The 14,965-nt window shown below is 57.5% G+C and overlaps 1 pseudogene; it reads right to left on the reverse strand.

Moving 5' to 3' along the window:
* Window positions 1-2,704: 2,704 nt before the first annotated feature.
* LOC141574141 (otoferlin-like) overlaps window positions 2,705-14,965 on the reverse strand; it is a 28,068-nt pseudogene continuing 15,807 nt past the window's right edge.

Below are 14,965 nucleotides of genomic sequence, written 5' to 3' on the forward strand. Positions count from 1 at the left end.
CCCACGTGCCTGAGATGTCACTCAGTCACACACACAGGCTCCAGCCCCACTCCCCACCCCCATGCAGGCACATGGAGGGCACACATGCACACACAGGGACATGTACACACATACAGGAACATACACACATGCACAGGGACACACACAGAGGCTCATCCCCCAGCCACCAGGATGCCACTTTTTCATTCTTACATGTTGCTGCTGCAATAAAATAATTAAAACATGAATATTCAAATGGTAAATGCTAGAGAGGGTGTGGAAAACAGTGAACCCTTGTACACTGTCAGTGGGAATGTAGTTTGGTACAGCAGTTATGGAAAATTGTATGGAGATTCCTCAAAAAACTAAAAATACACATACTATATGATACAATAATCCCACTCCTGGGCATATATCCAAAGGGAGCCTTAATACAGAAACACACCAGCACCCCAATGTTCATAGTACTATTTACAATAGCCAAGACATGGAGACAGCTTAAATGTCCACCAACAGATGACTGGATACAGAAGCCGTGTCATGTATACAATGGAATACTACTCAGCCATAAAAAATAATATCATGCCATTTGCAGCAACATGGATGGCCCTGGAAAACATCATTCTAAGTGAAGTAAGCCAGAAAGAAAGAAAAACACCATATGACAACACTCATGTGGAATCTAAAATTAAACAGACATAGAAAACAAACTCATGGTTACCAGAGGGGAACAGGGTGGGAAGGGATACACTGGGAGTTCGAGATTTGCAGATAGTGACTGGTAAATATAAAATAGAGCAACAAGTTTATACTACACAGCACAGGGAACCATAGTCAGTATCTTGTAGTAGCTCATGGTGAGAAAGGACATGAAAATGAATATACATATGTTCATGTATGACTGAAGCGTTGTGCTGTACACCAGAAATTGACACAACATTGTAAACTGACTATAATTCAATAAAATAAAAATTTAAAAACCAGAACATTTAAAAAGACCCTTGAGAGAAATGGCCCCATCTCACCAAAGGCAGGAAAACGCTGAGGCACTACGGGGAGGAGGAGGGGAGATGGCGCTGAGAGGCCGGGGGAGCGGGAGGGCAGCTATAGAGGGGCACCAGGCAGGGGGCAAACGCGGAGAAGAGGGGATAGTTACTCTAGCCCAAGGAACGCTTGCCAGCCAGATGTGTGACATGGCCCTGTGGCATTTGGACAGGCCAGGGTGGAGCAGGGCTGAAAATGGGCCACGGGCTGACCTGGGCCTCTTTCTGGCTTCCAGCTGGGCTGGGGATGGAGGGACACGTGTGACCCAGCCTCCCCTAGCCAGTGTGAGCTCAGACCTCCCTGGGCACAGGCTCAGCCGGGAAGGTCTGAAGCTTGGCCCCTGCCTGGGTAAGCTGTGTGCTTTCTGAATGCTGGACCTCTGGTCTACGTGCCACCCCACACTGACACACGTGCGTACAAACACACACACACCCTCCCAGTAGAGTGCCTTGTAGGAGATGCTCCATTTGGGGCTACCAGATGACATAAGCTGGTAGTTGGGAAGAGGTACACACAGTGTGTTTGTTCCATTTGTAATTTTTGTTTCTTTGGTCAGGTTGGATATATTGTCATTTGTTAATGCTCCTCTTCATTTTTATGTACTGAAATTTATTTATATTTTGAATAGAAAACATGACAATTAGGCAAGTTAAATGGCTGAGGGGTGACACACACACACCGGGGTGCATCATGAACCTCCTGGATCTTGGCTAATGATGGAAGTGGACACATGAAGGATTCCTGGTGTGACAAGTGAATGTGAGCATCTTGAAGCCCAGTCATGTGGTGTTTCTACCTTAATGTTCTTTGAAATAAATGATTGCCTCCCCATGTTCCTGCTGTACTGAATTACCCACCGCATTGGTGAGTCAGCCTCAGATACCAAAAGCTGCAAAGTAATATACCACAACATATGCTTTCACTCATGAAAAATAAATGCACTAGCTTCCTTTTTTTTGAAGTAAATCATTTTAAATTTGCATCTTATATTTGGTTATCAAGAGGCACGCAGAACCCCCCGATTTTAATGAGAACAGTGCTTTTGTGTCTTTTTATCACATATCTGCTTAATGTTAGGTGTGGTGTTGCTAAGTCAGATCCACATCTAGTTGTTTTTTTTTTTTTCAGCATAATAGGAAAATCCTGCTTCACACAGGTGCATGGTAGTAAACGAAGCAGTACACAACCTGCAAGCATTGCAGCGCTTGTCTACTCCTGACTCAGGCTGCTCCAAAAATCATTTCATGAAAGTTCAGTGAAATTTTGCTTCACCTGGGAATCAGATGTTAAATCAATCAGGCTCTCATAGTCCCATGACACTAATGAGGTTGGGTTAGGTTATTGTAAATAAATTTCTAACCCAAGCATTATTACCTTTTGTTACAGGAAAATATTAACAGAGTAGAATGCAAATCCCTGCGGTGCTGCACAGTGGCCCTGAAAGTATTTCCATCAACCATAGGATTAATTTCAGTCAAGTCACTGAGTGTAGGAAAACAAAGTTTTCTTTTGATGACATTTTATCAAATACTGTAAAAACTGTCACATTTTTCCCTTGCATTGACAGATTAACCTCATTTAATTTAGTAAAAATATCTGCAAGATATACAAGTCTTAGCAGCCACGATGAATTTGTTAAACAATCAGATCTTCAAAAAGCAGAATCCATGAAAACCAATCGTTAATGATGAAGCTCAAAAAGTCTTACAGGCTGCTCCAAGCTCATGTTGACGGAGTAGGGGGCAGGAAAGAAGCTGGACTGGAGGGTCTGATGGGGAGTTGGGGTCACCTCTTCCAGCCTAGTCCCTCCTCGGGCCCCAACCCCTGCCCGAGGCCTCAGCTCCTTCATGGTGTCGATGGCGGTGAAGCACGTGGACCGCCAGTCCTGCATGCTCTCACCCGGCTCCTCCTCCTCCGTCTCTTCTGAGATGCCCTTCTCCTTCTCCTTCTTCTCATTTTCATCAGCCTGAAGGGCTGGCCAAGTCCGGAGTCCTGCATACATCCCCGCACCCTGGTCATTCCCAGAGCCCTGGACCATCTGGGAGTCCCCCTTCCATTCTGACCATCTGCTCCCTGGAAGCCCTGGGCTCCAGGAGGCTCTGGGGGGCCCCCAATGTCAAAGGGGCAGGGCCTTGATTTGTGGAAATGGATGCCACGGCCCACAGAGGGTCATGACCTGCCAGCATGAACCACCAGCCGAGGCAGAACCAGCATCCGGGGGCCCTGCTCCCCAAGCAGCTCTCTCCAGCTGCCTCTCCGGGCCTGCGTGCTGGCCGGAGTGCCAGGGGCTGGGGGTGTCTCAGTCCCTGAAGCTGCTCCCCTTGGCCTGATACCTTGCATGGTGTAGGGTCTTCTCTCCCCAGAACACCCTGTGGTCCCCACACTCACCACGTCCACCGTGATGGCCGCATCAGAAGTCTGCAGGGGGGAAGCAAGGAGACAGGGACAGGCCTTAGCCACGGGGCTGGACGTGGAGGCAGCGGCCCAGCCAGGGAGGGAGGAGGAGAGGGAGCTGACGCAGGGCCGCTCCCTGTGCGCTGCGAGCGCCTCTGCTCACACAGCCAGTTCTGAGGCCGTGAAGGCTCTGCCTCGCAGATGTTTCCTCAGACCTTCCAGGGCGGTGGCTGGCAACCCTGGCTGCACATTAGAATCACGGGGGCTTTCAGAAGTGACCAGTTTCAGGGCTCCACCGAGTCTAAATGGGGGTGCTGGGCCCCGGGATGGCTGCGCATGGCCAGGGGATCCCTGCAGTGCGCAGGCCGAGTCAGAAGGGGAGGCTGGCGAGGCACGTGGCCGGCGCTCGGTGATGTTGGCTATGGAGGGGTGCAAGTGCCTCAACAGGGAAGTGGACGCTCAGTGACACAGCTGAAGAGGATCCTGGTGACACGGCCCCACAGGAGCCCAGGGCCTGTGGGATGATGGGGAAGCTCGGGCCAGTGTCGTCCTCTGTTCGCTGATGGCCTGGACACCCTCAGAGGGAGGTCAGGAGGCTGGGAGCTGAGGGGTGCATGGGATCTCCAGGTGCAGCCCCAGAGCCCTAGCCGTGCCACCCGGGCCTGTGGGCCAGGCCTGGGCCTCAGCTGCTCCCCTTTCCCCAGAGCCACACCCGCACTAACTCAGCTTGGACTCTCTGGGGACCAGGATGATGGGGGTAAGGGAAGGTCCTTTCAGACCCAGCTCAGGCTTCAGAAGCTAGGGGGCACCCCAGGCTGCATGAAGCACACGATGTGAGGAATGGGGTACAGAGCAAGTGATGGGGTGCTGGGGGAAGGCCCAAACTCTTTCCTCCACACTGTCAGGATTCAGGATGGCCTGTTCCAGGCCAGCCTCCATCCTGCCCTCCTTGGCAGAGGCCACCTCCACACCTGAATCCCCAGGTCTCCCTCTGGCGGATTAAACAGCCCTAGTCCCAAAGGACGAATAAGGAGCTTCCACCTGGAAATTCGTCCCCAAGCCAGGCATGGGGAGGGTCTTTTGTGAATGGCTGGGAAGGAACCCAGGGACCCTCTGGAAAGAACACTGGTATTCACACAAGGAATCCAGTGCTTATGGTGTTTGTTGGAATAAAAGTAATTGCAGGCTATGACTTCACATGGTCACTGTTCTCCCTGCCTCTCACACATGCGTACCATGCGTTCAGGCATGTGTCCCCAGATGCACGCACGCACACACACACACGCAGAATTGGGTCCTCCCTCCCAGGACAGTCTAGGACAGGGCTCTGTGCACATGCAGTCAGGGGAGGCCCTGTCCCATCACATGCTGAAGGGGAAGTGACTTAATGTACTGTCTCACAGGTGGACTGGCCTGGCTCTGGTAAAGTGTCACATGCAGGTGCACATCCACAGCCAGCGTGGGACTGACCCCAGGCACCTCACTGCGTGCAGCTTCACCATGGTCTCCAGCTTCTTGACGGGCACCTCTGGCTCCATGTTCACCACGACCTCCCCTGCGGGGTGGGAGGAGGACCCCCCCACATTGTACAGCACAGGGCAGCCCCGGGGAGTCTGCCTGGACAGAGAGATGGACAGACAGACAGGGAAGAGCAGGAGTAATGTTGAGAGTCGGGGTGGATGAAATGACCGGAGGTTAAATATGATTCTGGAGCTTTCTGAGGGGAGAGGGAGGGAGGCGACAGCTGAGGGAGAAAAGATGGGCACAGACAGAGGACGAGGTGGCCAGAGAGGAAGGTGGGCTGTGGTGAGTGACACAGTGGAGGCTGGGAGGGGGCCTGGGTCTTCTCCAAGACCTGGCAGAGGAAGCCATCTGCCCTCGGGCATTCTAAGGACTCCGGCCCTGGCCCTTTCTGGCTCGAGAGTGAGGGGCAGCCCGGGGCAGCCTTCCTTGGCCCCTGGGTGGGTCCTCCCTCCTGGCCTCCCTGACTGAATAGGGGATGAGCCCAAGGAAGAAACCCTTGGAGCACCATCTGTGGGCCTTGGGGCACGGCCGTCCCTGCGCTATTCCAGTTGGGGGCCAGCGGTCTGGGGGCCGGGAGAGGAAGCGCAGCAGGGAGCTGACGTCTGGGAGCCCCCCAGGGTGCAGCGGCCAAGGCCCGGCAGCCGCCACGCGGATGTCCGAGGGCGGCTGCAGGGGCTCATTCTCCGGGAGGTCCTGGGGGTGGGGGCCGGAGCGGCCTGGGCCCAGAGAAGGGCCAGAGGCACCCGGCCCTGCCCAGCTGCCCAGCTGCACCCAGCTCTGCCCAGCAACCCCGGGGCCCAGATCTACCACTTCAGACCACTTGACGAGGGTGCTGAAGTTGGGGTTCTTCTTGTAATTGTGGATCAGGGACGACGGCACCCCCTTCCCCGCACACTCGATGTCCACCGTGGCCGGTCCACCTGGGCCAGGTTCATGTTCTTGAGGTCCCACAGGCCCCAGAACAGCACTTGCGTGAGTTGGAGGGAGGTGGGGGAAGAGGAGAGCCCCTCAGTCAAGGGCACCAGCTGTGGGTGCCAGGCCACCTGAGGAGGACTTGGCCCCTGGGTGGGCAGTGCGTGGGAGGGGGCCGGGTGCCGACAGCTGACGAGGGGCGGGTGTCCTGAAGGGGCTTCAGGGTGAGGGTGGGTGTTGGGGGCAGATGGAGGGCTGGGATAGGTCCTGGATGGCAGCAGTGTGACAGTGCAGAAGGGGCAGGCACTGGATGGGCAGCAGTCTGGGTCTGCTGCCGGCTCCTTGGTGTGACCTGAGGCCAGTCACTTCCCCTCCTTGGCCTTCATCACCCTTATCTGGAAAATGAGGCATGGCCTGAGGTTGCCGAAGACCACTGGAGTCTGATGCCAACCATATAATATGTGCACAGACCCTTGATAGGGAGAAAGCGAGGGGGCCAGGAAGCTGAGCACATCAGGGCCTGTTGCAGGCAAGGACGGGCAAGGTGTGCAGTCCTCACACACCTCGTCTGGTACTTGCTGAGCATGGGCCAGATGTCAATGGGCACAGGCATGATGGGACCTCGGTCCACGTCCACTGGACCATTGATGGGCAGCAGGTCGGCCTTCCCTGCTGGTCCAATCTGGGAAATGGGGGACATAGTGTCCTAGCCTGGGGAGAGCTCCCTCTCCTCATGAGTTATCTGCCACGTGACCTGGGGAGACAGGGAAAGCTGAACAGCCTGGGTTCCCAAGAACCACATCCTCAGCTTCCATCACAATGGGCCTCACAGCAGGATGGGGAGGAGACTGGCCCCCACTCAGTCCCCTCTTCCCTGCAGCCCCACCTGCCAGAGCTCGAAGGTGGCCAGCAGGTCCCCTGCAGTGGCGCTGCCCTGGTAGATCTGGTAGGACTCCAGCGGGGGCGGGAAGCAGGGTGGGCAGTATGCCTCACTGGCCAGCTTCACCACGGGCTTGGCAAAGTTCCGGACCATGTAGTCGGCTTTGCCCTGACACGACAAACAGCCAGGGTAGCCTCTCAGCGCTTGAATTTACCAAGCATGTTGACATCCTGGATCACATTCAGTCCCCGACAGCATCATGTAGCTGCAGGGGTGATCATCCCATTTTACAGATGGGGAAACCAAGTCTCAGGCTAGCTCAGGCCAGGTAGGTAGTGAACGGCAAATGCAGTACTCAGACTAGAAACGGGTGCGCCTGCCTCTAGTCCAGAGCTCACTCGGGGCACCCCAGTCCTCCACTCCCCCACTCCAGCGCTCCTGTGGAAAGCTGGGCAGCTGACTGTGGTAGGTGTGGGCAGGGGCCGGGGAGTCCCTGGGTTGGGGGAGGCAGGGGACAGCAGGCCTTACTGACACATCTCTTGAAGATTCTGGGCCTGAGTTTGGGCTGCCTGTGCTGGGAGGCAGGATGCCCTGGCCCATCTCCTCACTGAGGCCCCAGAGTCCCTGAGCATCAGGAAGGAGTCAGACTGAAGTGACAGGCCAGGGGACACCTGAGGTGTCCTGGAGGGGCTGCCCAACCTTCCAGCTTCCCAGCAAGCACCTGGCCGAGGGACTCAGGGGAGAGCGGGGGAGGGGGCCACCAGTGCGGTTGTAGTGAGGGGACGTTGGAGTGGTCCCTGGTGCCGAAGCCCACCTACACCAGTGTCCTGGCCATAGAATTCAATGACAACGATTGGGGGGGTTGTCCAGGAATTCGAGCTTCCCCATAGCACTCAAGGGTGTCGAACACCAGCACCTGGTCCCAGGTGGGGCACAGGGTCTCATTCAGCACCTGTAGCTCAGGGCGGGGGGAATGGGTAATCAATGGTGGTGGGTGGGCAGATACCCGAGCAGGAGTCACCCCTAGCCACTGTGGTTTCCAGGGGACTTGGGGGCGGGAGGGACATATTCCCTGACTCTTCTGGGAATCTTAAAATGAAGGTTGATGTGAGGTCTGCTCCTGACCCTGTTCCCTCAGCCCCTGCCAGGTCTTCCCTGTCCTCCATGCAGAATGTAAGTGCATTAAAGCCTCCACCATGTGGCCCGGGTCCCCAGGTATCTGCCAGGCTTCCCTCTGAGGGTCTAGGGTGCTGGTTGATCTGTTTCCCCAGGCCCTAGAAGCTCACAGGCCTCCCCCAGTGCCCGCAAAGCCAGTGCCGCTCCCTCCTCCCCCAGCCCTCACTTCCATGCACTGACTCTGGTCGATAAAAAGACTCAGGTGAAGAGTCTGAGAGGCCACTGCAGTCAGCTGGGCAGAGGCTCCGAGCCTGGTACCTGCAGGCAAGGGGCTGGAGGCCTGCTTCTCTGTGGGGAGCACAGGCCGGGAGGCTGGGAACAGGTGGCCCTAGCGCTCTCCCAGGGTGAGGGCTGGAGCCAGGGGCTTCCCTGGGCCTGGCCGCAACCTGGCTCACTCACTGGTGCAGACCAGGCTCCTGGGCAGGAGGGAGTGCAGGCCCAAACCTAGGGCCGACTGGACTCCCTCGAAGCCGCAGTGCAGGCCCCACAGGAAGTCCCTGCGCTGCCTGCTGTGGCCCAGCTGCAGGCAGGGCTCCAGCCTGGCTTGCACTGCCCAGCCCACCGTGCCGAAGCCCCACTTCCCAGGCAGCTGGGGGTGGGCACAGGGTCAGCTGCTGGAGCCTGTGGGGTGAGGAAGGGGCAGGGGGCTGCAGCAGGCCGTGGTCAGAGGGCCTCTGTCCCTTCGCAGCCATTCCACTGGGCTGTGGGTTTGGGAACAGAGTGCCAAGGAGGATGGGTGGGATGGGACCCACTGTCATTTCTGCTCTCTCCACCTCTTCTCTGAGCACCCCATCAGCTTAGGCCAGCCAGACCCGGGGTGGGCACGCTGCTCCCTCCAAGGGGAGACTGACCCGTTGAACAAAGCCCAGACCCCACCACCCTCTAATCTCGCTTCCCTTCTGGCATCTTGAGGAAGAGTGCCTTGATCTGGTGTGGTCATCACCCAGCTCCTCCCACACGATGGAGAAGAGCAGGTCCTGGGGGGGCACCAGGCTGAGGCCATGTTCTTGTCGTCGCTCATCATTCATATGAAGACATCGGGGATGCTGTGAGGGCCTGCAGTGGGCAGGTGGGGGCCCGTAAGGGAGAGGTCCTGCCCCTTGGCCAGCCCTGGACCCACGGAGGGAAGGACCCCTGATGCTGGGGTTTCCTTCTCCTCCCACGGATCCAGGGGGAAGAACACCCAACAGGGTGAAAGGCTTGGTCACCCCCGTCCCCTAGCGGCTGTCAGAGCAGGAGGGGCCTCCTGGGTGGTCTGGCTCAATGCCTCCTGTGCAGCCCCAATTCTGCCTCGGGTCACTGGGGTTTGGGGCTGGCATCCCCTCTGTGCATGCCTTCGGGGGGCACACCTTGTCTGCCAGGAAGCGCAGCTTCTGCAGGAAGTTCTGGCTTAGCCTCAGCTTGTCCCACACTGTGTGCCGCTTCACCTGTGCCTGCAGGGTCTTTGCCTGTTGCCCCATACTCTCCTGCGGGGTCATGGGGTGTATGTTGGGTTTAGTCCATGACTTGTGATGGAGGCTGGCCCTAGGGGCTGTGACTTCAGAGCAGATGTCCCCCCACCTTGAGTTCCCTTTCCACCTCCAGACCCTGCCCTGTCCCACATGTGGTCCAGCTGCATCCGCACCAGCTCCCGCACGCGGGACTTGAGGCACTGTCCGTCTAGCCTGGTGTGGGACGAGGAGCCCTGGTGCTTGTCAGCCAGGGAGAGGAAATGGCTGGGACAGAAAGCCGGGAACAGGGCTTAGCAGAGCCCACCTGCCAGCAGGAGGCCTGCAAATGCCTCCTTCTCTGCCAGTCCCCTCTTCTGCATGCCGCGCCACCCCCGGCCCGTTCAGCAGCCCTGTGGCTCACCAGCAGCCACAGCTCGGCTCCTCCAGGATGCCCCGCTGTCGCTCAGGGTAGGACTTGTCCGTTTTGATCATCATCCAGGCCCTCTTCCTGTGAACCAGGAGTGTGAGCCCCAGCCTCCATCAGCTCCCCCAGATGTCTTACCCCGTTCATCACGGGGACAAGGGGCTAGCGCCCTAGGACCTCCCATGAGCACTGTCCCTGGAGTGTCCCATCGTCATAGGGAAACCACCAGTTTCTCTGTTTTCAGAGCCTGGAGGCCTTCATGTTCACGGGTCTTCAGTTCCTGAAGGAAGAAGCCACTTCTGGCCTGAGTCTATGGTCTGGTGGACTCACAGGGGCTGGGCGGGACTCAGGTCTAGATGTGAGCAGTGGAAGGTGTGCAGGCCAGAGACAGAGGGATTGGCCAGCCGCCTCCAGGGATCACAGGGGCTGGGTGGCCCTCAGGCCCTCTTCTCTTAGGACTTGGGTGGGGACAGAAACTCCTGCTGAGGCCGTTCCTGCAGAACTTCACCCACCCGACAGCAAGCTGCTGGGCAGACAGGCCTCTTGTGTTGCGAGGGAAACTTCCAGGCTGAGGGAGGCCATCCGAAGCATTCCCCTCCCCAGCTTTCCCCTCCATCCCCGGCCTGGCCACGACCAGCTTGTCTGCGATGTGTCCACGATGCTGGCTCTGCAGAGGCAGTGGCAGTGGCACTGGTCTGGCCATCAGCTTTTGATGCAGATGAAGGGCTTGCACTCCAAGTACGGCAGGTGGAAGTAGTTCCTGGGGGGTGGGGAGCAGGTGGGAGGTTGAGGCCTGGGAGCCCAGGGAGGTGGCAAGGGGAGTGGGCCATGAGAGGATGGGGGCAGCAGGCAGGGCCCCCCAGCACCCTCTGTCCCACTGGCTCACCTGTCGGTGGTCTGGGTCCGCATGGGTGGGGTGGAGGAGACGGAGGCTAAGTCCCCAGCCTCGTCAGTCTTGTCATCACTGTTGTTCTGGATCAGACCAACCTCTTTCTTGTCCCCTGGATCCTTCCAAGGCCAAGGCCGCTGAGGGCGTGACAGGCCATCAGCTTCATTCCCATAGTTGCCTGGAGGCAGAGGAAGGCTTGCGAGTACCTAGGGTCCCCACCCCTGCCCTCCAGTCCCAAGCTTTGTGGAAGGGAAGAGGGAAAGTCAGGGAAAGGGGAAGGTGCTGGGGTCACAGCCAGCACAGACAGGACAGAGCACTAGCCAGAGAAAGAGACCTCCCTGGGGCCCCGATGACCGCTGAACTCAAGGTCCCGCCTGGGAAGTGCCCCGGACTCCCACCCTCTCCTCGCCCACCCGGCAAGGCCTCGCTCCCTTCTGCAGGGGGCTTCTTTCCTGCCTGTGCTCCTCACACAGCCTAGCCCTAGGCGGAGCTAAGGTGCGCCCGGTGGGGCGTGTGTGCACTCAGGGACAGACGCTGTGTGCTGTGTGGGCCCCTGAGGACAAGCGAGGGGAGTGGTCAAAGTTCCCCTCCCCACAGGGCTGCGGCGCGGGGCCTGGCAGTGACCACCCAGCACAGCCCCCAGGCCTGAAGACCCCTCTGTGAGCCCAGCTCTCACCTATGGTGACCTCACAGGTGATGGGCTTGTCTCCATTTTCCCAATCGATCATTGAGGCCTCCAGAAAGGCTCCAAATAGAAAGAATTCTCCCACCTTCCACATGCAGCTCTGTGGAGAAGGTGGTTCAAAGCATCCTGATAACTTAGCCGGGATGTTGGGCCTGGGGCCAGGCCTCCTCCTCCCATCTCACAGACAGGCCCTGGTGGCTAATGGTGGGGGATATGCTACCCAGCTGTGGAGCTGGGAGCCCGGACACTGAAGGTCCAACTCCTTTTGCCTCCCAGCCTGGATGTCCCTGGGGGAAAGGCTGCTCTGTCCAACACGAGGACAGCCACCGCCAGGAACAGGGCAGAGGCAGGGCTCCACCTCAGGACCTCCAGGCAGAGCAGTCGCAGGCAGTGGAAGGGGACACTGCTTCCTGGGCAGGGAGGTCTCATCCTGGGCTCCAGTCCCCGAGGCAGGCAGGGTGGCCACAGGCTGAGCCCAGTCCCAGGCTGCTGGGGCAGGAAGGGGACTGAGCAGGGGGCTCCAGAGGACAGCACAGCACCCCCAACCCCCCCAGCAGGGGCCTCACCTCTGAGACAGGCGTGGCCTGCTCCCCCTGTACCTCCGAGGGGCCGGTGAGCTCAAGGTTGGAGGTATCCAGGACTTCCACCCCCGGGCCCCGCATGAGGTGGGTGAGAAAGGACACGGCCTCCCCCAGGCCCTCTTTCCCGTCCTGGTGCTCTTCGGGCAGCATGTGGTTGCATATGGAGCTGCACACTCTCACCCAGGAGGGCCCGGCGTGGGCAGCATGCCTGAGGGCGGGGGCAGAGGGTGGAGGGGCTTGCTCGGGGTGGGGGGACCTCTTTGGGGGGCTCCCAGCCTGCACATCCTGGTTGCAGAGCTGAGGACCTCATGCCTGGCTCAGGGAGTCACCCGAGGCCAGAGAGGGCCTGGGGGGCAGCTTGAGGCTCTCAAGGGGCTGCGGAGAGAGCTCGTGTCTGCTGTGCGCGGTGACGGGGTGGCTTTCTCACACGCATGGGGCACTGTCTTGTGTCACCTTATTCCCTGTGGGGCCTGAGCCAGCGGTGGCACCCACGTACACCCACATCCACGTCTGTGCAGCGAAGTCGTGCTGCCCGTTGCCTGGTGCCTGCTCCCGGGCCATCAAAAGCCACTTAAAGGACGGCTGTGTGCCACCACAGTCTCACCTGCTTCCGCAGACCCCTCCCCTCCTCTCCAAAGGTCCTTCCTCTCTGCCTCTGCCTGTTAAACGCTCTTCCCCCACGAAGCCCTCCCGTTTCCTAGTCCCAACTATTCTTCTCCTGTTGGGATTTGTCATGGCTCATGTGAAACTTGGATCCAATTCTGCTTTATGTCTTTTGTTTGGTTTTGTTCTGCCTAGTTTATAAAAAAATTACAGCATTTTAAAATTTGAGATATACTTCATGTAACGTAAAATTCACCATTTTAAGTATATATTTCAGTGTTTTTTAGTGTGTTCACTAAGTTGTGCAACCATCCAGGACATTTCCATCCCCCTCAAAACAAACCCCGTAGCTTTCAGCAGGTCATCCTCACTCCCCTCCCCCCACCCCTGGGAAACCATGAGTCAATTTGCTGTCTCTATGGATTTGCTTATTCTGGATATTTCATGTAAACAGAATCGTACAATCTGTGTGGTCTTTTGTGCCTCGTGCCTCAGGTTTTGCGCATCCATCTCCCTCATCCCCAGTGAGCACTGTGAGGACAGGATGGATTCCTCCCTTGCTCTGTATCCCTTACCCATCTCAGTGCCCAGGTCCTAGGAGCGGTGGGTCTTTCCAAGTCCCCACAACTCTGCAGGTAGTTTCTAGGGGGGCAGTACGCATGTGTATGTGATGTGCATGTACATATGCACACATAGATAATTGTCATTATTTCATCATTTTACAGATGCGAAAACATACAAAGTTCACACAGCTTCTAACTGTCAGAGCAGCTGGGCTTCGAATCCAGGCAGCCTGGCTCAGACAGGCCCAGGCAGCTCTGTGCAGAGCTGAGTCATGAGTTTCCACCCTTCCCCTGAAGCAGAGGCTGCTGGTAAAAGCCCTGAGCAAGCCCACTGCCGCTCGAGCCTCCAGCAGAGTTGCGGGATGGTGGGGGCGTGTGTGGGAGTCTCACTGACTCCACCCCTTAAGCCCCACCCCCACCCCCCGGCCTTCTGCTACTCAGCTTTGTCTCCGTCATTGGAAACCTTGAGCAGGTCAGTGAAGTGGGCACCTATGGGCACGTCGTTGACCTTGTCCGAGTCCCGGATCTGTACTTTCGTACACTTGCAGAGTTGGGGGACAGGTCTGTAAAGACCAGCCGCTCATTCCACAGTGGCTCATAGCTGCTCTTCTGCACTGAGGTCCTGCCCTGGTGGGAGGGGGTGAGAGTTTGCATGTGTGTGAGCACGTGTGTCTGCGGGTGAGTGGGTACATATGTGTTATGTGTGGCACGTGGCGGCTGTGCCCGTGTGTATGTGTGTGTGCATGCTCCTCTCCTCTCTCTTCCCCCCCGACCAGCCTCTCAAACACTCCTCCCTCACAGTGTCCCCCCGTTCAGCTCTTGGTCTCTGTGACCTGGGGAGAGGGAGGAATCCCTAAGGCCCAGACTGGCCTGGCCCCCAGCCCCTCTGAGCTGGAGCTCCGCTCATATCTCCTCACTTCCAGAGGTGAACGCACCAAGGTGATCGAAGTCCAGTCTGGTGGCTTCTGATTCTGCCTCATGTCTGTCCCCAGGACCCCTTGACCATCCCTCTGCACCCTGGTGCCTGTCACCCCAAGCCCCAGCCTCCTGCTACCTGTGCCCCAATCCCTTCTGGCCAGCAAAGATGACTTGCACATAGGGGTCAACCAGGTCCTTGTTCTCACCAGTGAAAGCCTTCTTCACGTCGGCCATGGGGCCTGTGTTCGTGTGGGGCAGCCCCTTTGCTTGGTAAATTTTCACATAGAACCGGGCCCACTGGCATTCAGGGGGCACCCCCTCAGGGAGCAGCAAGTTCCTGCCGGCGCATACAGTTAGGACTGTGGTGGCCAGACCGGGCGCCCAGACTCCTGCCCCAGCATCTGCACACCCCTGGGGCCCAGTGCAGCATGTGAAGGACGGCTGAGAAGGACCACACTAGGACTGAAGATGCTCAAGTTGACGGTTCCTGGTCTCTCATGGGATCCTAGGCAAATCTCCCCAACTCTCTGAGCCTCAGCTTCCTCACCTGGAAGACAGGAATAACAGCCGCCTCCCAGGAGTAGGATAAGGCTCCCTTCCAGGAGTGTGATAAACAGGTTAAAACACATGAGCACTTTGTAAACTGCAGAGGGGGAGATCCATCCTGGTAACACTGTCCCCTTTCCTAGCTGGGTGTCACATCTTTTGTCTCCCACACAGAAACCTCACCCGTGGCCACCATGCTCCCTCCCTGGCCGACCAAAGTCATGACTCACTGGATCCCAGCACTTTCTCCCACTATGTTCAGACAAGGTCCCAGAATATTTCTCAACAGCCACTGTCAGCTGCTTAAAATTGGCACAGAAAACAAAATGGCTTTGATCTCCTGGGTGTAGACTCAAGATCCAGCAGATCTGGGAACCTGCCCCTTTTTTTCCCAAGTTTCTCACAGACAGAAGTCCA

The sequence above is a fragment of the Camelus bactrianus genome, chromosome 20, assembly GCF_048773025.1.
Source record: "Camelus bactrianus isolate YW-2024 breed Bactrian camel chromosome 20, ASM4877302v1, whole genome shotgun sequence".
In the NCBI taxonomy this organism is placed as follows: Eukaryota; Metazoa; Chordata; class Mammalia; order Artiodactyla; family Camelidae; genus Camelus; species Camelus bactrianus.